This window comes from Scyliorhinus torazame, chromosome 5, assembly GCF_047496885.1.
Source record: "Scyliorhinus torazame isolate Kashiwa2021f chromosome 5, sScyTor2.1, whole genome shotgun sequence".
NCBI classification, from domain to species: domain Eukaryota; kingdom Metazoa; phylum Chordata; class Chondrichthyes; order Carcharhiniformes; family Scyliorhinidae; genus Scyliorhinus; species Scyliorhinus torazame.
In genome coordinates this window covers 168,693,817-168,718,842 of record NC_092711.1, presented here as the reverse complement: position 1 = coordinate 168,718,842, position 25,026 = coordinate 168,693,817, and the positions used below count along the sequence as shown (strand labels likewise).

At 46.1% G+C, this 25,026-nt stretch overlaps 1 pseudogene; it reads left to right on the top strand.

The window, feature by feature from the left end:
• Window positions 1-367: 367 nt before the first annotated feature.
• On the top strand, window positions 368-2,385 carry LOC140418031 (uncharacterized; annotated as a pseudogene).
• Window positions 2,386-25,026: the final 22,641 nt, after the last annotated feature.

The following is a 25,026-nucleotide window of genomic DNA, read 5'->3' as shown; positions in this document are numbered from 1 at the left end:
AGATATTACAAGAGGAGGAATTCCAGACAGAAATCTCAATTGTCACGTCTCGGTCCCACAGAATCACTCGATACCTTGGGATCTGAATGTCACCGGCCTTTGAATCTAGAAGGAGAAATGTTTGCCGAATCTGTCAGCATCAAAATATTTTAAACATCAATGTGACTGGAAAAGCACCGAGACACACACACCCGAGCGAGAGTGTTCCAGAGCACTGACTGTGGAAAGAGCTTTAAACATTTACACAGCCTGAACGAACATTGCACCATTCACAGCGGGGAGAGACCGGACACTTTTAGTGTGTTCTGTGTGTGGACGAGGCCTTAACTGATCGTCCATCCTGGAGGGACATGAGGAGACCCAAAACATGGAGAAACCGTGGAAATGTGGGGACTGTGGGAAGGGATACAGATTCCCATCTGAGTTGGCGACTCATCGACGCATTCACACTGGGGAGAGGCCATTCGCCTGCTCTGTGTGTGAGAAGGGATTCACTCTGTTCTCCAGACTGAAGAAACACCAGTGAATTCACACTGGGGAGAGGCCATTCACCTGCTCTCAGTGTGGGAAGGAATTCACTCAGTTAACCCACCTGCAGAGTCACCAGCGAGTTCGCACTGGGGAGAGACCGTTCACCTGCTCCCAGTGTGGGAAGGGATTCACTCAGTTATCCCACCTGCAAAGTCACGAGCGAGTTCACACTGGGGAGAGACCGTTCATCTGCTCTCAGTGTGGGAAGGGATTCACTCAGTTCTCCAATCTGCAGACACATCAGCGAGTTCACACTGGGGAGAGGCCATTCACCTGCTCTCATTGTGGGAAGGGATTTGCCCAGTTATCCCACCTGTGGACTCACCAGCAAATTCACACTGGGGAGAGACCGTTCATCTGCTCTCAGTGTGGGAAGGGGTTCAGTGAGTCATCCAAACTGCGGACACATCAGCGAGTTCACACTGGGGAGAGGCCATTCATCTGCTCTCAGTGTGGGAAGGAATTCACTGACTTATCGAACCTGAAGAGACACCAGCGAGTTCACAATGGGGAGAAGGCAATCACGTACTCTGAGTAGGGGAAGGCAATTAGTGATCCATCCCACCTGCAGACACACCAGCGGGTTCACACTGGGTAGAGGCCATTCCCCTCTGTGTTAGAAGGGAATCCATGATTCATCGCACCTGCTGAGACACCAACAAGTTCACAAGTGATTACAGGGGCTATTGCTGTTATTGTTTCTGCTCTCAGTTACATCCAGGACTGTATTTTGTTCATTCTGTCAGTTGGTCAATGGGGAGGGTTGTAGGGTTTTGTTCTGCTCGACTTGGCAGTCCTATGGCTTTGCCTCCAGATGGCTGATGCTCTTTGAGCCTTGTTGCGAATACCTGGTTTCAAATGTCACATGGATCACTGAGTGAGGCGGTGTTTCGAAGAGAGAAGATATTCAGTTTGCATTTCTGTTTGGATCCCCGTAAATCATGCCACATTGCCATGAAGATGGACATTGGTGGTTACATGTTTTTTGTTTAATTTATCTGGGTGAACACCCAATCAGGGTATGAGGGACATGTTGTCTGAGGTAGACTGGGAAACCACATTAAATGGTATGATGGGAGACAGGCAATAGCTAATATTTTCAGGCATTATTATTCATCTGCCGGGGGAGTCAGTTAGCTCAGTTGGCTGGATGGCTGGTTCATGATGCAGAGTGACTCCAATAGCAGGGATTCAACTGTCGTACTGGCTGAGGTTATCCATGAAGGGTCCACCTTCGCAACATTGCCCCTCGCCTGAGGTGTGGTGACCCTCAGGTTAAACCACCAGTTGTCTCTCTCTCTCGCTCTCTCAAAGGGGAGAGCAGCCTATGGTCTTCTGGGACTTTTGCAACTCATTTCACATATATACGCCAAAATTGATTCCTTTAGGGGAAAAAATCCAACAGGAAAAGTGATGCAACCGCGGCTAACAAGAAAAGTTAAAGATTCCATTAGATCAAAGGAAGAGGCTCATAAAGTGGCCAAAATAGTAGTAAGCCTGAGGATTGGGAACTGAATGAGATTAATAAGTAAAAAAGTAGTCCTGGAGAAATTAATGTGGTTGAAAGTTAATCAACCCTCAAACGTGATGCTCTACATCCCAGAGTGTTGAAAGAGGCAGCTGTAGAGATAGTGGATACACTGGTGATCATCTTTCACAAATCTATAGATTCTGGAATGGTTCCTGCAGATTGGAAGGTGGTAAATGTAACCCCACAATTTAAGGAGGGAGAGAGTAAACGGGGAACCACAGACCCATTAGCCTGACATCAGAAGGTGGGAAAATGCTACAATCTATTAATGGGGTGGCACGGTAGCACAGTGGTTAGCACCAGGGATCCGGGATCGATTCCAGGCTTGGGTTACTGTCTGTGCGGAGTCTGCACGTTCTCCCCGTGTCTGCGTGGGTTTCCCCTGGGTGCTCCGGGTTCCTCCCACAAGTCCCGAAAGACGTGCTTGTTCGGTGAATTGGACATTCTGAATTCTCCCTCGGTGTACCCAAACACGTGCCGGAATATGGCGACTGGGGGATTTTCACAGTAACTTCATTGCAGTGTTAATGTCAGCCTCCTTGTGACAATAATAAAGATTATAATTATACTATTAAAAGAACTCAACCCATGTCAATAGAATTTGGTTCACATGAATTGATATCTTCAGTCTGGATAGGCCCAGTGGACCAGGCTATTCTGGGTCTGGATATTTTATCCTAATTGAATTCTCCCTTAAGCTTTGAAAATGGGACAGTAACATGGTCAGTCAGAACCATCAGGAAAGATCAGCTTTATGAACATCCAATGTGGCAAAAGATAAGAATGATTATGACCAATTACAGATGGAACCAGCATCATTCACTGGAAATGTTCCACCATGTACCAAACGATACCCATCAACCCGTCCTCAACCGAAGCGATTTTACCCACAGTAGAGCAACTGGAGGAAAGAGGGGTGTTAATTAAAACACGCAGTTCGTCAAATAGTCCAGTTTGGCAAATGGTACAGAGCGTCTGACCATTGACGACTGAAAGGCAAACCTATATCAATCTGGTATCCACCTGTGTTCCAGTGAAAGTCTGGAATGTTTAGATGGGATTAATAAATTGATCACTTTCTCCTGGAAATATTTACATCCTGGCCCATGAACTTTGTTTTAAAGAAATCCACATTTGAAAGCCCGGCCACAACATGAAATATCAGCACCATAACAGGGCAGATAAGACAGACAGACAGTCACTTTGATCTTCAGCGCATCTGAGAGTTAAAAAAATGTGACATGATTTTGGGATCCCGGTGTGGGTGTGCAGTTGTGATTTGTTCCTTGTGAAAAATAACAAGCCTAAATTCACAGTGAAATGGACTGAAGACCGGGTCCCAAACACACACAGCAACTGGAGACACAGCAGGAGATGAAATGGTTAATGTGGCCAGGAGATTGAGACACCATTGTGACATCATCAAGACATTGACACACACTCCAGAGAGAAACTGACTTTAAAACAATCAGGATAGAATTAAACACACTGGACATGGGCAAAGTGGGAGTGAAATTAAAGCGATAATGGGACAATGAAGGGCTTGGGAGAAATAATACTGAGTAAGAACTGTCCACAAAGAGAGAGCTGGAGAATCTTTTACATCCATGTTTGATCTGTTGCTTGAAGCATCTGTCCTAATGTACCAGTAACCTGGAACTCATGGTGCTCCTTCAGGAGAAGAAAATATGGAGTAGATGTTACCCCAGGCGGAGCCAGAACTGGACAATAATGGAGTGAAATTGAGTGAGGTTTTGTGGAGAGAGTTTTGTAAATTCTGAATGGGATGTGGAAGTCGCTGGACCAGAATTTATTGCCCTTGAACTGAGTGGCTGCTTGGACATTTCAGATTTTAACCGGGTCTCCCCGATTTCTAGTCTCTGCCACAAGGGAAACATTCTCTCAGCATTCTCTCTGTCAATTCCACTCAGGATCTCACGTGTTTCAATACGATCATCTCTCATTCTTCTCAACTGTAATGGATACAGTCCCAACCTATCAAACCTTTCCTCAGACGATAACCCCCTCATTCCAGAATCTGGGAGTCAACCTCCTCTGAACTGCTTCTAATGCAATTATCTTATTTCTGAAATAAGGAGACCCAAACTGTACACAGTGCTCTAAATATGGGGCGAGATTCCCCGTCCTGTGGCGCGCCCTCACCAGCCGCAGGATTCTCCGTCCTGCCAGACGGACAATGAGTTTCCCATTGTTGCCAGCCTGTCGTCTGGAAATCCCCGGGTGTGAGTGCGCTGCCGGTGCAATGGAGAATCCCGTCAGTGGAGAATCCAGCCCATGGTCTCACCAAGGCCCTGTACAACTGTAGCAAAACACCCCAACTTTTATATTCCAGTCCCTTTGCAATAAATAACAATATTCCATTCACCTTCCTCATCACTTGCTGTACCAGCTGTAATTTCTGCCGTTACATTTTTGGTCCATGGATGATTAATGGACATGTCACTTTAAGGCAAGCAGCCTGTATCTTTAATTCAAGCAGAAGAATCCAGGTGCCTGTACTGGTTTAAACTGGAGCTGAAGATCTTTCGGCACCAGTGTGAGAATTGGGGTTGGGACTCGGTTTGATTGATTCGCTGGTGGCCAATGAATTGGTCCAAACGGCTGTGCTCCTAGGTAACAGGCGGTGATTGGATCCTATCCCACTGGGATGTTTTTCAGAGTCCCAAGCTTTCAGTTTGATTCTAGCAGCACAAGAGGCAGAACTGACTAACTCTCTCTCCAGAAGGCAGCTGTGAGTGCTATCTCTCTTCCCAGATAGCCTGTGGGTGCTATATTCCTGAAACCACGGAGACCTGAATACAAACCACAAACTGAAAGAAAAGTTTGAACAGAGGTGAGGTGTGTCTCCAGAAAAGTGTGAGTACTGCATTTCTAAACTACAAAGAACGTGAACAAATTAACCTACAGAGAAGATCACTACAGACTGTAAACTAAAGACTTTAACCTGCAAGCTTGCTGTGAAGTAAAGTGTGCTAAAAATCATCATCTGAAAAAAAGAATTTCTTTCACTTCTGATCTTATCCCTTTCCACCCCTCGGTGTTTGTATGTCTTTGTGTGTGTAGAGGTTGGGGGCAGGTTAAAGTGGGAATTAGGAATTGGCTTATTGTAAATCAGTTGTGTTTGCTGCATATTTTATTATTGTTCTTGTTATAAATAAACAGTAATCGTATTTACATTTGCAACCATGGTGACTGATTATTGGGCAGCCAAGGGCCAAAGACATAGGGTATTTTTGTAAGAATTATTGGTTAATTGACTAGTGCTGTGACTCTGGGGCACGTGGGGCTGGAATTGACAGCGCACTAGCCCAGGGTGTCGTAACACAGCAAACTAACTTGTGATTCCTGTATCAGGACACACAGATCCCTCTGCGCCTCAGAGTTCTGTAATCTCTCTCCCATTTAAATAATGTGGACACATTCACATTTTCCCAAGTTATTCTCTATCTGTCAATTTGTTCCCACTCACTTAACCTATTTGATGTCCTTTGTATTCTCCAAGTCCACTTGACAAATTAATTTCCAATCCCTCTTTGTGTCATCAGCAAATTTAACCACATTCAACTCATTAATATAGATTGTAAATAGTTGAGGGCCCAGCACTGATCTTGTGATGCTCCACTTGTCACATCTTACCAACCCAAACATGACCCATTTATACCCACTCTCTGCTTCCTATGAGCTAACCAATCCTCTATCCCTGCTGACATGTTGCCCTCTACACCATGAGCTCTTATGTTGTGCAGAGACCTTTGATGTGGCACCTTGGGAAATACCTTCTGGAAACCTGAATAAACCACATCTGCAGGTTCCCCTTTGTTGACATCCCATGTTACTCCCTCAAGGAGCCTCAATAAATGAGTCAATCAGAACCTGAACCCCATTTTGCATGTCAAAAGAAAAATCACATCTCCTCTACCCCTCTGGTTCCTTTGCCAATCGCCTTAGAGGGACTCACTTTCTGTTAAAGAGCCTGTCAACCTCTCACCCACTTTCCCTGAACTACATCAATCTAATCATGAAAAATCCAACAAAATCAAATATTTTTACTGTTAATTGTTTATTAATGAAACAACATGGATAAAAAAACTAACAGAAAATTACTTGAGAATAAATAGCAAGCAGAGTAAAAGGATGTTCACAATGTTCAGAACCCAAGTGGTTTCTCTTTACTCTGTTCCCGTGACTCCCCACTTTGGACACCGGGGCACTGAATACCGGGGGGTCACTACCAGCCCTGGTCACCTCCTTCTGTGTCCTAATTGGTTGGAGGCCCATTTCCCAGTCAGTCCTCCAACACCTTCCTGTCTCTCTATTAGTGCGACGCCCATTGCAGTTTCCCAACTGGGGTGCAGGCCCCGTTATTGGTAACTTAAATTCAGCCCTCAGCTCCATCTCCTGGCTGTCACTGACACAAGAACAGTGAGCCAGAAAACTGCCTGAGGCTCAAATGGGAAGTCAAAACTTGTGGATTAGGATCTCTGTACAGATCAATAACTTTAAAAAAAAATCAATTCCAAGTCAACAATGTAAAGGATCACACAACAGGAGTTAAGGTTTTGTGGCTTTTACTGCAGCAAACAAACTAGAAGCAACATTTTGTTTTTAATTTTTCCAATTAAGGGGCAATTTAGCGTGGCCAATCCACCTATCCTGCACATCTTTGGGTTGTGGTGGTGTGACCCGCGCAGACACGGGGAGAATGTGCAAACTCCACACGGACAGTGACCCGGGGCCAGGATTGAACTCGGGTCCTCAGCGCCATGAGGCAGCAGTGCTAACCACTGCACCACTGTGATGCCTTAGAAGCAACGTTAACTCAACACTATTTTTGCCAGAAACCTCCATCTTTATTTATAAAATAGAACTTTGTCCTTTTACACAATCTAAAATTCCACTCCACAGTTATACTTTACTCTGCACCAGAAATCCAAACTTATGTGTCTCAGGACCAGTCAAAAATGATGATATAAAGATAGTGGATACATTGATGATCATCTTCCACAATTCTATAGATTCTGGAATAGTTCCTGCAGATTGAAGGCAGCAAATGTCACCCCACTATTCAGTAAGGAAGGGAGGGAGAGAGAAAATGGTGAACTGCAGATCTGTTAGCCTGACATCAGTATTGGGAAAATACCAGAATCTATTATAAGGGATGTGATAAATGGACACCTGGATAATAATAATTAACCTGGATTTATGATATGGAGATGCCGGCGTTGAACTGGGGTGGGCACAGTAAGAAGTCTTACAACACCAGATGAAGGAGCTGCGCTCCGAAAGTTAGTGATTCAAAACAAACCTGTTGGACTTTAACCTGGTGTTGTAAGACTTCTAACATGGATTTAGGAATAGGTAATCATGTTTGACAAACTTTTTGGAGTTTTTGAGGATGTTATTAACAGAATTGATATTGGGGAGTCCGTGGATGTGGCGCACTTGGATTTTCAGAAGGTTCATGATAAACACCCGACAGGAGGTTAGTCAGCAAAATGAAAACACATGGGATGGGAGGTAATATACTGGCATGGATTGAGAATTGGCTAACAAGCAGAAAACAGAGAGGAGGAATAAATGGGTCATTCTCACCTTAGCAGTTGGGACGAGTGGGTTACTGCAAAGATCAGTACTTGGGCCCCAGCTGTTCATAGTTTATATAATGATTTGGATGTGGGGACGAAATGGAATATTTCCAAGTTCACTGATGACACAAAGCTAGGTGGGAATGTGTGTTGTGAGGAAGATGTAAAACGGCTACAGGAGGATTTGGACAAACTTAGTGAGTGGGCAAGGACATGGCAGATGGAATATAATGTGGAAAAATGTAAGATTATCACTTTGGTAGGAGGAACCGATGAGCAGAGTATTTCTGAAATGGTCAGAGATTAGAAAGTGTAGATGTACAAAGGGACCTGGGTGTCCTCATCAATAAGTCACTGAAGGCGAACATACAGGCGCAGCAAGTTATTAGGAAGGCTGACGGGATGTTGGTCTTCATCACAAGAGGATTTGAGTACAGGAGTAGTGAAGACTTGCTTCAATAGTGTAGTACGTTGGTTAGACCACAGCTGGAGTATGTGTGCAGTTTTACTGCCCTTAACTTCGGAAAGGTATTATTGCCACAGAGGGAGGGCAATGAAGGTTCACCAGACTTGTTCCGGGGATGGGAGGTGTTGTGTCTATAAAACCTCAGACACTTCGACCAGTTTATTAAACAAATGTTTTACCCAGGTATCTTTATTGACCAGGTAAACAAAGGACAACGGAGTGTAGAAATCACATAACTTTATTCCACAAGCAGTAAAACAGTTACCCTTAAATTATCCCACTAATTACAGTTCCAAGATTCTGAATAGTACCCGAGCCGATGAACTCATTCGAGCTGCGGGTTTGATTCTGTATCTCAATCTCCTCGGGGTCTTCTTCCGAGAAGATGGGTCTCGCCGCTGCTTCTTTCCGTCTCTGGTCAGCCGGCTCGATTACCTCTGCGTGGAGTCTTCACTGCTGGGCGGTCCGAGGGTTCGATCGTTATACCCTTTCTGTGTCCTTCCAGAATGTTCTCTGACCCCAGCCGATGAGGTCACAGGGTGGGAGTGGCACCACCCAATGGAGTTACCAATGGCCACTCAGCAGGACACCGGGAATCTGTCCACAGGAGTCCATTTCCCGGTGCATTGTTTGTTATGTAACTTTGTCTATTCAAAACAATCAATCGATGAATAGAGCCAATTATCTCTTGATTGGTGATTGTTGGAGCAGAGCAGCTCCAGACATGTGCTGGCAGCTTGTCGGAGTTCAGTGTATTCAGGCTGGTTGCTGGAGCTGGCTGTGGCTTGATTTAAAATGTCCAATTTTTAATTTAAAGTGTCTGATTTTATCGAGTCTAAAATACAGGCCACGGCACATTTTACCACCGAGGACTGTCCTATGATGAGACATTGGGGAAACTGGGCCTGTATTCACAGTTGTCTGTGCTAGATTGGGAAATTACAATAAAAGCTCGGACGATAGACAGGCAATCACAAATATTTGAGGAATTGTTACATATTTACAAAAAATATAGACTCCCTTAATAAACAAAACTCCAACAGAAGTTTTGCAACCGTGGCTAATAAGCAATGTTAAAGATTCCATTAGGTCAAAGGAAGAGGCTCATATAGTGGCCAAAATCATAGTAAACCTGAGGATTGGAACTTGGTCTTCCTTTGCTGAATACCAAACCAAGAGACTGATAAAGAAAGAGAAAATAGAATGTGAGAGCAAACAGGCGAGAAACATAAAACCGACAGGAAAAGCTCCGATAGGAATGTGAAAAGGAAAAGATTAGCAAAGACCAATGTGGGTCCATTCCAGGCAGAGACAGGAGAGTTTATAATGGGGAATAAGGAAATGGCAGAGAAACTAAATAATGTGAGTCTGTCTTCACGGAGGAAGATACGGAAATTTCCCCCAAACATGAGAACACCAAAGGACTAGTGAGCCCGAGGAACTGAAAAAGATTAATATCAGTGAAAAACTAGTACTGGAGAAATTAATGTGATTGAAAGTTAATAAATGGTATTTTTTCCCTGTATGGAGTGATCTGTCTGGACTGTACGTAGAAAAATACTTTTCACTGTACCTCGGTACACGTGGCAATAAAGAAATAAATCAGAAATCCCCAAAAGCTGATGCTTTACATCCCAGAGTGCTGAAAGAGTTGGCTGGAGAGATAGTGGATACATTGGTGATCATCTTTCAAAATTCTCTAGATTGGAAGCTGGTAAATGCAAACCCGCGATTTAAGGAGGGAGAGAGAAAACAGGGAACCAGAGACCACAGGGGATGGCAGGACTGTCCTATGAATAGAGATTGGGGAAACTGGGGCTGTATTCACTAGAGTTTTGAAGAATGAGAGGCAATCTCACCAAAACCTCTAAGATACTGAATGGAATAGACAGGGGAGGTGCAGGTGAGATGTTTCCCCTGGTTGGGGAGTCTAGAACCAGGGGACACAATTTCAAAATAAGGGGGAAGCCACTTAGGATTGGTCTCGGAGGAGACATTTCTTTACTCACAGGGTTGTGAATCTTTGGAATTCTCTACCCCAGAGGGCTGTGGGAGCTCAGTCATTGGGTGTGTTTAAAGCAGAGACTGACAGATTTCTAAATCCCAATAACACAAATGGATATGGGGATAGTGTGGGGAAAAGGCATTGAAGTGGATGATCAGCCATGATCGTATTGAATGGTGGAGCAGGCTCGACGGGCTGAATGGCCAACTCCTGCTCCTATGTTCCAATGATATAAAGATAGGTAGGAAACTAAATTGTGAAGATGACATAAGGAGGTTACAAAGGGATATAGATAGGTTACGTGAGTGGGAAAAGATCTGCCCAATCGAGTATTATGTGGGAAAACATGACATTATCAATTTTGGCAAAAGAATAAAAAAGCTTATTATCTAAATGGTGAGAGATTGCAGAGCTCTGAGATTCAGAGGGATCCGGGTGTCCAAGAGCATGAATCACAAAAGGCGAGTGTACAGGTACAGCAAGTAATTAGGAAAGCTAATAGAATGTTATTGTTTATTGGGAGGAGGATTGAATACAAAAGTAGGGAGGTTATGCTTCAGTTATACAGGACATTGGTGAGACCACATCTGGAGCACTGTGTGCAGTATTGCTCTCATTTAAGGCTGGACTTGTGAGTGATGAAATGTAGGTGACTTGATTGAAGCGTACAAGATCCTGAGGGACTTGACAGGGTGGATGTGGAAAGGATATTCCCTCTTGTGGGAGAATCTAGAAATTGCAGTCACTTTAAAAGTTAAAACTTGCCCATTTGAGGCAGAGGAAAACTTTTTTTCTCTGAGGGTTGAGAGTCTTTGGAACTCTCGTCCTCAAAGGGCAGTGGAAGCAGAGCCTTTGAATATTTTTAATGCAGAGCTGGATAAATTTTTGCCAAGTAAGAAGGTGAAAGGTTATCGGGTGGTCGGCTGGAGTGTGGAGTTGAGGTTAAAGTCAGATCAGCCGTGAACTTATTGAATGGTGGAGCAGGCTCGAGGGGCCGAGTGGCCGACTCCTGCTCCTAATTCGTATGTTATCACATCCTTTATAATAGATTGTAGCATTTTCCCTCCTACTGATGTCAGGCGAATGGGTCTGTGGTTCCTGTTTTCTCTCCCTCCTTAAATTGTGGGGTTACATTTACCACCTTCCAATCTGCAGGAATCATTCCAGAATCTATAGAATTTTGAAAGATGATCACCAATGTGTCCACTATCTTTACAGCCACATCTTTCAACACTCTGGGATGTAGAGCAGCAGCTTTTGGGAATTTATTAACTTTCAACCAATACTACTTTTTCACTAATACTAATCTCTTTCAGTTCCTCGTGCTCACTTGTCCCTTGGTTCTCTCGTGTTTTTGGGACAATTTCTGTATCTTCCTCCGTGAAGACATTATTTAGTTTCTCTGCCATTTCCTTATTTCCCTTTATAACCTCTCCTGTCTCTGTCTGGAATGGACCCACATTGGTCTTTGCTAATCTTTTCCTTTTCACATTCCTATAGGAGCTTTTCCAGTCGGTTTTTATGTTTCTCGGTGATTGTCGCAGATTGGGGACCAGACCGATGCTCCCACATGCCCCCTCCACTGCCCCCAGACTCTCAAGGCCGCCACCACCATGGGACTGGTGGAGTACTGCGCCGGCGGGAACGGTAGAGGGGCAGTATGCCGACCCCCCACCCCCAGCCACTTCCTAACCATGGCTATGTTAGCCTCCCAGTAATAATTGCTAAAGTTCGGCAGTGCCAGCCCGCCCTCCCCCCGGCTCCGCTCAAGCATTACCCTCCTCACTCGCGGGGACTTACCCCCCCATACCGAGAGCGGCGGGGACACAGGATAAAAGAGCGCAAGGAGAGCGGCGGCGACACAGGATAAAAGAGCGCGAGGAGAGCGGCGGGGACACAGGATAAAAGAGCGCTAGGAGAGCGGCGGGGACACAGGATAAAAGAGCACGAGGAGAGCGGCGGGGACAAAGGATAAAAGAGCGCGAGGAGAGCGGCGGGGACACAGGATAAAAGAGCGCGAGGAGAGCGGCGGGGACACAGGATAAAAGAGCGCGAGGAGAGCGGCGGGGACACAGGATAAAAGAGCGCGAGGAGAGCAGCGGGGACACAGGATAAAAGAGCACGAGGAGAGCGCTGGGGACACAGGATAAAAGAGCGCGAGGAGAGCGGCGGGGACACAGGATAAAAGAGCGCGAGGAGAGCGGCGGGGACACAGGATAAAAGAGCGCGAGGAGAGCGCTGGGGACACAGGATAAAAGAGCGCGAGGAGAGCGGTGGGGACACAGGATAAAAGAGCGCGAGGAGAGCAGCGGGGACACATCTGCCAGAGAAGCGACCTTCAGATTGTCGGCGGGAGCAGTGGCCAGGGGTCTGTCGGGAAGGTAAGTTTTCCTCTTTAAAAACTTACCTTGAAGAGTGACATCACAGCAAAGCAGTGACCGGATTGGCTGGTAAGGAAAGTGCTCCAATTAGCAGTAGCTGGGAGAAATTAAACTCTTCGTGTGTTGGTAAGTATTGTGATTGATAAGTAAAATCTTTATTCCTTTCACTTATTCATTATTTGATATTATATTTGAAATCAGTTAAGGTAAAAGTGTAAAAATGCCAGGAGATCCCAGACCCATGTTATGCTCCCCGTGCTCAATGTGGGAGTTCAGGGACGCGGCTGATGCCCCCTAATTCTTTCATGTGCGGGAAGTGTGTGCAGCTGTAGCTCCTGTTAGACTGCATGACGGCTCTGGAGCTGTGGATGGAATCACATTGGAGCATCCGCAATGCTGAGGAGGTCGTGGATAGCATGTTCAGTGAGTTGGTCACACCGCAGATTAGGGTTGGTGAGGGAGACAGGGAATGGGTGACCAAAAGGCAGCAAAAGAGCAGGAAGGCAGTGCAGGTGTCCCCTGCGGTCATCTCCCTCCAAAACAGGTATACCGTTTTGGATACTGTTGGGGGAAATGACTCACCAGGAGAAGGCAGTAGTAGCCAGGCTCATGGCACCGTGGCTGGCTCTGCTGCACAGAAGGGCGGGAAAAAGACTGGCAGGGGTATAGTTATAGGGGATTCAATCGTAAGGGGAGTAGACAGGCGTTTCTGTGGTCGAAAACGAGACTCCCGAATGGTATGTTGCCTCCCGGGTGCACTGGTCAGGGATGTCTCAGATCGGCTGCAGGACATACTGAAGGGGGAGGGTGAACAGCCAGTTGTCGTGGTGCATATAGGCACCAACGATATAGGTAAATAACGGGATGAGGTCCAACAATCAGAATTTAGGGAGTTAGGAGATAAGTTAACAAGTAGGACCTCAAAGGTAGTAATGTCAGGATTGCTACCAGTGCCACGAGACAGTCAGAGAAGAAATTCAAGAATAGTCAGAATGAATACGTGGCTTGAGAGATGGTGCAGGAGGGAGGGGTTCAGATTTTGGGGACATTGGAACCGGTTCTGGGGGCAGTGGGACCATTACAAATCGGATGGTCTACACCTGGGCAGGACTGGAACCAATGTCCAAGGGGGTGCTTTTGCTAACACTGTTGGGAGGTTTTAAACTAATGTGGCAGGAGGATGGGAACCAGATTAGGAAGTTAGAGGTCAATAAAGAGGCAGCAACTAAAGCCAGTAAGGTACTAGATAATAAACTCAATGTGACTAAGGGGAAGAGTAGACAGGGAAGAGATGATGAACGCAAAGGGACAGGTGGTCTGAGGTGCATTTGTTTCAATGCAAGAAATGTAGCAGGTAAGGCAGATGAATTTAGGGCTTGGATTAGTTCCTGGGAATATGATGTTATTGGTATTACTGAGACTAGGTTGAGGGAAGGGCAAGACTGGCAACTAAATATCCCAGGGTATAGATGCTTCAGGAGGGATAGAGAGGGAGGTAAAAGGGGTGGAGGAGTTGGATTACTGGTCAGAGATGATATCACAGCTGTGATTAAGGAGGGCACGATGGAGGATTCGAGCACTGAGGCAATATGGGTAGAGCGAAGAAATAGGAAGGGTGCAGTAACATCGTTGGGACTTTACTACAGGCTTCCCAAAAGCGAGCGAGAAGTAGAGGTACAAATATGTAGACAGATTATAGAAAAATGTAGGAGCAATAGGTTGATTGTGATGGGAGATTTTAACTTCCCCAACATTGAATGGGACTCATGTAGTGTTGGAGGCGTAGATGGAGCAGAATTTGTAAGGAGCATCCAGGAGAGGTTTTTTTTAGAACAGTGTGGAAATAGTCCAACTCGGAAAGGGGCCATACAGGACCTGGTATTGGGGAATTATCCCGGCCTGGTGGTTCAAGTTTCAGTCGATGATTACTTTGGGAATGGCGATCACAATTCCGTAAGTTTTAGAATATTCATGGACAAAGACGAGAGTGGTCCTAAAGGAAGAGTGTTAAATTGGGGAAAGGCCAAGTATAACGAAATTCGGCAGGAGCTAGGGAATGTGGATTGGGAGCAGCTGTTTAAGGGTAAATCCACATTTGAAATGTGGGAGTCTATTAAGGAAAGGTTGATTAGAGTGCAGGACAGACATGTCCCTGTGAAAATGAGGGATAGAAATGGCAAGATTAGGGAACCATGGACGACGGGTGGAATTGTGAGACTAGCTAAGATGAAAAGGAAGCATACATAAGATCTAGGCGACTTAAAACTGATGAAGCTTTGGAGGAATATCGGGAAATTGGACAAATCTCAAAAGCGCAATAAAGAGGGCTAAAAGGGATCATGAAATATCTTTGGCTAACGGTTAAGGAAAATCCCAAAGCCTTTTATTCATATATAAGGAGCAAGAGGGTAACTAGAGAAAGGATTGGACCACTCAAAGACAAAAGAGGGAATTTATGCGTGGAGTCAGAGGAAATGGGTGAGATTCTTAATGAGTACTTTGCATTGGTATTCACCAAGGAGAGGGACATGACTGATGTTGAGGCTAGGGATGGATGTTTAAATACTCTAGGTCAAGTCGGCATAAGGAAGGGGGAAGTTTTGGGTATTTTAAAAGGCATTAAGGTGGACAAGTCCCCAGGTCCGGATGGGACCTTTCCCAGGTTACTGAGGGAAGCGAGGGACAAAATAGCTGGGGCCTTAACAGATATATTTGCAGCATCCTTGAGCACGGGTGAGGTCCCGGAGGATTGGAGAATTGCTAATGTTGTCCCTTTGTTTAAGAAGGGTAGCAGGGATAATCCAGGGAATTATAGACCTGTGAGCTTGACATCAGTGGTATGCAAACTGTTGGAGAAGAGACTGAGGGATCGGATCTATTCACATTTGGAAGAAAATAGAGTTATCAGTAATAGGCAGCATGGTTTTGTGCAGGGAAGGTCATGTCTTATAAATCTAATAAAATTCTTTAATGAAGTGACAAAGTTAATTGATGAGGGAAAGGCTGTAGATGTGTTTGATAAAGTTTCCCATGGCAGGTTGATTGAAAAAGTGAAGTCGTATGGGGTTCAGGGTGTACTAGCTTGATGGATAAAGAACTGGCTGGGTAACAGGAGACAGAGAGTAGTGGTGGATGGGAGTGTCTCAAAATGAAGAAAGGTGACTAGTGGTGTTCCACAGGGATCCATGCTCGGACCACTGTTGTTTGTAATATACATAAATGATCTCGATGAAGGTATAGGTGGTCTGATTAGCAAGTTTGCAGATGATACTAAGATTGGTGGAGTTGCAGATAGCGACGAGGACTGTCAGAGAATACAGCAAAATATAGATAGATTGGAGAATTGGATAGAGAAATGGCAGATGGAGTTCAATCCAGGCAAATGCAAGGTGATGCATTTTTGAAGATCCAATTCAAGAGCGGACTATACGGTCAATGGAAGAGTCCTGGGGAAAATTGATGTACAGAGAGATCTGGGAGTTCAGGTCCATTGTACCCTGAAGGTGGTAACGCAGGTCGATAGAGTTGTCAAGAAGGCATACAGCATGCCTGCGTTCATCGGACGGGGTATTGAGTATAAGAGTCGGCAGGTCATGTTACAGTTGTATAGGACTTTGGTTAGGCCACATTTGGAATACTGCGTGCAGTTCTGGTCGCCACATAACCAGAAGGATGTGGATGCTTTAGAGAGGGTTCAGAGGAGGTTCACCAGGATGTTTCCTGGTATGGAGGGTGCTAACTATGAAGAAAGGTTGAGTAGATTAGGATTGTTTTCGTTGGAAAGGCAGAGGTTGAGGGGGGACCTGATTGAGGTCTACAAAATGATGAGAGGTATGGACAGGGTGGATAGCAACAAGCTTTTTCCAAGAGTGGGGGTGTCAATTACAAGGGGTCACGATTTCAAGGTGAAAGGGGGAAAGTTTAATGGAGATATGCGTGGAAAGTTTTTTACGCAGAGGGTGGTGGGTGCCTGGAATGCTTTGCCAGCGGAGGTGGTAGAGGCGGGCACGATAGCATCATTTAAGATGCATCTAGACAGATATATGAACGGGCAGGGAACAGAGGGAAGTAGATCCTTGGAAAATAGAAGACAGGTTTAGATAAAGGATCTGGATCGGCGCAGGCTGGGAGGGCCGAAGGGCCTGTTCCTGTGCTGTAATTCCTTTTGCTCTTTGTTCATACAAAGCCCGCTATAACTTTATTGACCCGCTTAAAAAAGGACCGCTGGATGAAGATGGGGAGACATTGAAAAACAAACAGGAATCTCGGGAGGACCGTCATTTTCACCGCTTGGACTCTGCCCGCTAGAGACAACTGGAGCGCATACCATCTCCGGAAGTCATCTTTCATCTGATCCACCAACCGGCCAAGTTCAATTTGTGTAGCCGGTCCCAATCCCTCGCCACCTGGATACCTAGGTACCTGAAACTGTCCCCCTACCACTCTAAACGGCAGTTCCCCCAGTCGCCTCTCCTGATCCCTCGCCTGGACTATAAACATCTCGCTCTCCCCCATATTAAGCTTATACCCCGAAAAGCAGCCGAATTCCCCTAAAATTCCCACAATTTCTTCCACCCCCTCAATTGGATTTGAAACATACAAAAGCAGGTCGTCCGCATACAGCGAGACTCTGTGCTCCCCCCTCCCCCGGACGAGCCCCTTGAGACCCTCAGAGCAATTGCCAGCGGCTCAAGAGCCAGTGCAAACAGCAGTGGGGAGAAGGGGGATCCCTGTCTCATCCGAAGTCGTCCTGTTCGTCCGTACACTTGCCACAGGAGCCTGGTACAGCAACCTGACCCAGTCAATAAAGCCCCTCCCAAATCCAAACCGCCCCAGGACCTCCCAAAAATAATCCCACTCAACCCGGTCAAAAGCTTTCTCCGCATCCATTGCGACCATTACCTCCACCTCCTTACTTTCCGGGGGCATCATGATCATGTTTAACAGCTTTCTTACATTGGCCACCAGCTGCCTGCCCGTCTGATCCTCCACAATGACGTTCGACAAAATCTTGACCAGCAGTTTGGCATCTACGTTCAACAGGGAAATCGGGCATAGGACCCACATAGCTCCGGGTTCTTGTCCCGTTTCAGGATAAGCCGAATCATGGCCTGTGACATCATCTGGGGCAGAACCTCCCTTTCCCTTGCCTCGATAAACACCTTCATCAGCACCGGTCCCAATATCCCGGTTCCGACCTGTACAACCTGCTGTAGAAATCCCGAAACGTCTTACAACCCCTACCGAGTCCCCAACTAAGTTCCCATCCCCGTCGATAACTTTCCCTATTTCCTAGCTGCCTCCCTCTTTCTAAGCTGCTGTGCAAGCATCTTGCTGGCCTTCTCACCATGCTCGTATATCGCCCCCCTCGCCTTTCTGAGCTATTCCACTGCCCTCCCTGTGGTTAACAAGCCAAACTCCGCCTGTAGCCTCCGCTGTTCCCTTAAATGCCCTCTTTCTGGAGTCTCGGGGTACCTCCTGTCGACTTGTAGAATCTCTTTTACCAGTCGGTCCGTCTCTGCCCTGTCCGTCCTGTCCCTGTGAGCCCGGATCGAGATCAGCTCTCCTCTCACCACTGCCTTCAGCACTTCCCAGACCACCGCTGCCGAGACCTCCCCCGTATCATTTACCTGCGGGTAATGCAGCATGCATTTCCTCAGCCTCTCGCACACAGCTTCGTCCGCCAACAGCCCGACATCCAACCTCCATTGCGGGCGCTAATTGCTATCTTTACTCATCTGCAGGTCAACCCAGTGTGGAGCATGGTCCGAGATCGTAATCACCGAATACCCCGTGTCCACCACCCCTGCCAGCAAGGCTCTACCCAAAACAAGAAAATCGATCTGAGAGTATACCTTATGTACGTGGGAGTAGAAAGGAAACTCCTTAAACCTCGGCTGCCTAAATCTCCATGGATCCACCCCACCCCCCCATCTGCTCCATGAACCCTTTCAGTTCCTTTGCCATTGCTGGCACCTTGCCTGTTCTCGAGCATGACCGGTCCAGGCCTGGATCAATAACTGTATTAAAGTCCCCTGCCATGATTATCATAGAATTTACAGTGCAGAAGGAGGCCATTCGGCCCATCGAGTCTGCACCGGCTCTTGGAAAGAGCACCCTACCCAAGTTCAACACCTCCATAACCCAGTAACCCCATCCAACACGAAGGGCAATTTATCATGGCCAATCCACCTAACCTCCCCCATATGATCAGTTTGTGCAAGTCCAGGTTCTATTTTCTCTTTTATCAGTTTCTTGGTCCTCCTTTGCTGAATTCTAAAATAAGTTCCCAATCCTCAAGCTTACTACTATTTGGCCACTTTATGATCCGCTTCCTCTGATCTAATGGAATCTTTAACTTTTCTTGTTCACCACAGTTGCATCACTTTTCCTGTCTCACATTCCCTGAGAGAGAAAGAGAACAAAATGCAGTCCTAAATGTAATTGAAGCAGAAACAATAACAGCAGAATCCATCACTAATCAATTGTGAACTTGTTGGTGTCTCAGCAGGGACGTGGAAACACAGAATCCCTTCCCACACTGAGAGCAGGTGAACGGCCTCTCCCCAGTGTGAACAAACTGGTGTTTCAGCAGGCTCGATGAAGTAGTGAATCCCTTCCCACACTGAGAGCAGGTGAACGGCTTCTCCCCAGTGTGAACTCGCTGGTGTCTCTGCAGGGTGCTTGAGTCAGTGAATCCCTTCTCACACTGAGAGCAGATAAACGGCTTCTCCCCAGTGTGAACTCGCTGGTGTTTCTTCAGATTGGATATTTCAGTGAATCCCTTCCCACACGGAGAGCAGGTGAACGGTCTCTCTCCAGTGTGAATGCGTCGGTGAACTTCCAGCACAGATGGGGATCTGTATCCCTTCCCACAGTCCTCACATTTCCACGGTTTCTCCATGTTTTGGGTCTCCTCGTGTCTCTCCAGGTTGGACAATCAGTTGAAGCCTCGTCCACACACAGAATACGTGTACGGACTCTCCCCGCTGTGAACGGTGTGATGAATTTTCAGGCTGTGTAACTGGTTGAAGCTCTTTCCACAGTCAGTGCTCTGGAACACTCTCACTCGGGTGTGTGTGTCTCGGTGCTTTTCCAGTCACACTGATGTTTAAACTTTGTTGAAGTCAACAGGCCGGGCAAACATTTCTCCTTCTAGATTTAATGGCCGATGAACCGAGTGACTCTGTCAGATCCAGACGTGATGTTTGAGATTTCTGTCTGTAAATCCTCTCCTTTGGAGTTTACAAAAGACATCACAGTCAGTCCAGGAGAGAAATTCAGAACAGATTATTTTAATTTCTATGAAACAGTCTTTCCTCTCTCGTTCCCCAAAAGCTGTAAATCTCTACCCCCACACTCTCCCTCCATTCTCACTCTGCTGTATCTAATATTCACCCTCCCAATTCTCCTGAAGGTGCTGATTCAGGCTGACTGACAGATCCCTGCTCACTGCTTCCTGTCCTGGACACAGATCATAACAAATAGGAGCTGCAGTCGGCCATTCAGCCCATCAAGCCTACTCGACCATTCAATGAGATCATTGGCCGATCTACCTCAGCACCATTTTCCCACACTATCCCCCATATCCCTCGATATCTTCAATATCGAGAAACCTATCACTCTCGGTCTAAAAATACTTGATGACTGAGGCTCCACAGTCCTCTGGGGTAGAGAATCCCAAAGCTTCACCACATTGTCTTTAAATTCATTGCTGGGGGCAGCACGGTGGCACAGTGATTAGCACTGCTGCCCCTCAGTGACGAGGACCTGGGTTCGATCCTGGCCCCGTGTCACTGTCCATGTGGAGTCTGCACATTCTCCCTATGTCTGCGTGGGTCTCACCCGCACAATGTAAAACGATGTGCAGGGTCGGTGAATTGGCCACGCTAAATTGCCCCTTAATTGGAAAAAAAAGAATTGGGTACTCTAAATTTATTCTTTTTGAAGGACAACTAAGTTTTGCATCCAGAGGTGTAATTAAAGCATCGTAAAAAGTGTGGGCTAATGGAATGATGTTTGGATGAAGGGGATTCCCTGTGGAGTTAATTAGATTTCAGCTTGGTAAGATGATGACAGTACTGGGAGGAGCCACGGTTTCAGGCTTTTTGCAGCAAAGCTGTGTTTTAGTTGAGAATTAGTTCAAGATGTGAGCAGAGGTCAAGCATCTCCGTTCAGTTGAAAATATATGTCTGCAGCTAGATTAGCAGTTTCTTTCCAAGCAGTTCAGAAGAGTGTCATTCGAAGGCGAGCTGAAACAAGCTGAAACAGCTTCCCAAGTTTCTTCATGGTTCTGACAGGTTTGAGATCTTGTCTTTAAAGCGGTGACACAAGAGCTCTCTTTCCTCAAAGAACATCTGTGTAAAGCAGGTATTGCTGAGGGCTAACTGTGTTTAACGGTGGATTGAGAGCTGACATGGTGTTTTTGTTGTTTGAGTGGAAATAAAGTAGCAGTTAAGGGTTACTGTATTCACTGTATTGATTAGCATTGTTTAAGGGCTAATTGTCAGCTGTTTTCTGCTGTGCTGTTATATCTTTGAATATTGTGTCAATAATAAAGTTTGTTTTCACATAGCATGGCCCTATTTTGTGTGAACTCACTCCTGGAGTGAGGTATCCTTTCCTCACAGTCTGACAAAACACAAATAAAATATTGGGGTTTGTGCCCAGTATCCGAGCCACTGTTGGGGTCTGGTCCGGGATCATAACCGTGAGAAGGTGGGTTATGTGGATGTTTAGAGCACTTTGCACCTGAGGAGCAGAGATTTTACCTTCTTTCTAGCCCCACAGCAATGTCAGACTAGAATCGACAACTTTTTTTGTGCCGAGGACGATCCTACACCTGGTGTCCACTTGCACCACAGAGAGCATCGTAATCACAGACCTTCCCCCGTTTGTCTGGAGTTTCTGCTCGAGGGCTCACCCCCAGGTCGAGAATGTGGAGGTTTGGAGCCTCCCTGAGTTCATTTATTATGCACTTTCGGGAAGAGTTTGAGTTCTTCCTTTTGGTTAACTCGACTCCTTGTATTTCCTTCTCCATTTTGTTGGAGACATTTACGGTTTATGCTCGGGGGCTGATCATTTCTTACACTGCTAATAAAAGGTGCAGGATGCTGGAGAACCAGCGGCTTCTGGAGGTTTGTTTGGTGAAGGTGGAAGAGAATCATATGGAGGGCCCGAGTAAGCTATTGCTGAAGGAGGTTAACGCAGCAAGAGTGGCTTTGAACTCCCTATTTACTCAGCAGGTCGAGAAAAGTTGAAAGTTAGTGAGATCGAAGTTGTACGAGTTTGGGAATAAGCCGAGCAAATACTTGGCCTGTTTGACAAAGGACCTTTGTTCTGCAGCCTAGGGGCAGCACGGTGGCACAAGTGGATAGCACTGTGGCTTCACAGCGCCAGGGTCCCAGGTTCCATTCCCCGCTGGGTCATTGTCTGTGCGGAGTCTGCACGTTCTCCCCGTATCTGCTTGGGTTTCCTCGGGTGCTCTGACTTACTTCCACAGTCCAAAGACGTGCCGGTTAGGTGGATTAGCCATGATACATTGCCCTGCGTGACCAAAAAGGTTAGGAGGGGTTATTGAGTTACGGGGATAGGGTGGAAGTGAGGGCTTAAGTGGGTCGGTGCAGACTCAATGGGCTGAATGGCCTCCTTCTGCACTGTTTGTTCTATGTTTATGTCAAACCAGCTGTCTAGCCCACTGAGCTAAACCAGCCCAAACCGATCAATGACGGCTTTATGGGGCCAACTTTCAACCAGCTGATGGTGACTATTAGGTGGGACCTTGCCCGGTGGTCGGCTGTTCCGATTTCATGGTGAGTGAGGATCCCCTTCATTAAAATGTGTTGCACAGACTGTTGTACCCTCTGCAGATGCTGCCTATACTACTGTCAACCAGAGTTGTTAGGGAAATTAATCAAATCAGGGCAGGACCTGCTCAGTTAATGGTAGGGAGTTGGGGAGAGTTACAGAACAAAGAAATCTAGGAGTACAGGTTCACAGCTCCTTGAAGGTGGAGTCGCAGGTGGACAGGGTGGTGAAGAAGGCAGTCAGTATGCTCAGTTTTATTGGTTAGAATATTGAATACCGGAGTCGGGATGTCTTATTGAAATTGGACAAGACATTGGTAAGACCGGACATGGAATACTGTGTTCAGTTCTGGTCACCTTATTATAGAAAGAATAATGTTAAACACAAAAGAGTGCAAAGTGATTTACCAGGATGCTGCGAGGACTTGATCGTCTGAGTTATAAGGAGAGGCTGGGACTTTTTTCCCTGGAGTGTAGGAGGCTTAGGTGTGATCTTATAGAGGTCTATAAAACAATGAGGAGCATAGATAAGGAAGATAGCCAACATTTTTTCCCTGAGGTAGAGGAGTCTAGAACTAGAGGACATAGGTTTAAGGTGAGAGGAGAGAGATACAAAAGAGACCAAAGGGGAAAATTCTTCACACAGAGGGTGGTGAACTTCTGGAATAGGCTGCCAGAGGCAGTGTAGAGGTGGGTACAAATTTGTCCTTTAAAAAGCAGTTAGATAGTTACATGGGCAGGGTGGGTAGAGGGATATGGGCCAAATGCTGGCAAGTGGGACTAGCTTAGTGATAGAAACTGGGCGGCATGGACAAGCTGGGCCGAAGGGCCTGGTTCCATGCTGTAAACATCTATAACTCTACCTGGAACAAAATGTTTGTTCAGCTCCAATCACCAAGATAAGGGAGGGTATGGTCTTCCGAAAATCAGGCTTCATCAATTGGCCTCTCGTCTTAGGTTCATAAGGGATTGGGTTAGGATGGAGCCCACATTCATCTGGCTCAATACAGAAGCAGACCAGTCAGTTCTCTCTCGATCCAAAGCCAGCATAGGCTGATTATGGAATGCATCTCCATGCAATTTTTAATGTCTGTGATTCATTCTGAGTCTTATGCATTGGGTAAAGGATGGGACTCCTACATTTGACTGACTTGCTCTTCCTGGGCTTTCCATGAGTGAATTCAATTCAACTTAGGCCAGGAGTAGGGCACAGTGATTAGTGCTGCTACCTCAGCGCCAGGGACCCAGGTTCAATCCCAGCCTTGGGTGGCTGTCTGTGTGGAGTTTGCATATTCTCCTCGTGTCTTCGTGTGTTTCCTCCGGGTGCTCCGGTTTCCTCCCACTATCCAAAGATGAGCAGTGAAAGTGGATTGGTCACGCTAATTTGCCCCTTAGTATCAAAGATGTGTAGGTTAGGTGGGTTGACCATGATCAATGCAACGGGTTACGAGGATAGGACGGGGAATGGGCCTCAGTGAAATGCTTTTTCTGAGACTCAGTGCAGACTTGAAGGGGCGAATGGCCTTCTGCACCATAGTTCTATGTTATCCGTGTTGTGTTATTCATTTTAATTTGATTATGCTGTTAGTCTGCTTGTAATATTTTGGGGTTTACAAACTGAATTTTTATATAATCTTACCCTCTTTCCCCACTCACGACTTTAACCTGTAAACTGGTTCTTCAATTAATCTGGAATTTCATCTCGAGGCTCTGCTCCCTCAAATATCCTGTTCCAAATTAATTCTGCAATGTGTTGCTTGGATGTATGTTGGCAATATCTCTTGATCCGCTCTGTACCCATTTGCCACGATTTTTTCTGTTACTCTGTTGCATTCATTGTTTAAAAATTATTTAAAACATAACAAGTTATTAAAAATCTGTCCAACTCATCTGTGAATATATTCAATGACTCCACACCCCACTAGTCCCTGTGGAAGAGAAATCCAGAGACTAATAACCCTCCAAGGGAAGAGATGACTAGATTGCACTTTATCGCAGAACCATAAATAATATATCTGATGTGTACCATATAAGACATGCCTGTCTGGTATTAATTTACTGTCCCCTTACATGTCAGCAATGACCTGGAGAAACTAGCCCTTTATTGTGAATATTAGGAAAGAGACCATCCTTTTAGCCAGACAAATAAATGTGTCAAGCTGAGGGAGCAAAGGATGTCAATGTCTTTGAGAGAGAAAGAGAGAGAGAGACCTGGGCCAAGCTTTGCCGAGTCTGCACCCTCCCTGGATTCACTTCCTTTCCCTTCAGTTGCTACAAGTGACCAATTGAAGGTGAGAATGAGAAAAGAAATGGAAAGGGGGAGAAAAGAAAGTGTTTTACTCACAGATGTTGGCGACAAAAACAAGTTTTCAGTCTGTGTGAGGCCCCAGTTTTGCTCATTGTCCAGCTTCCGCATTCAGAAAACGGGAAGCTAATTGGATGGTGGAAGAGAGTCCTTCCGGTTCACCAACTCTTCCCATTGGTCAACAACTTTCCTCCGCCTCACTCATTGTTCCCCCTCCTCGAGACAAGGTTTCCAGGCAACCGGCTGCGGCCAGAACAAGAAGTCTCTCGGTGATTCCCCTCTCCCCACCCCGGGACTGAGCATGTCTGAGGGAGAGCAGAGATTGCGCATGTGCGAGGGAAAGCTCACCCTTGACCTTCCTGCTGAGGCGTTGACCAATGGGAAAGGTTGGATGA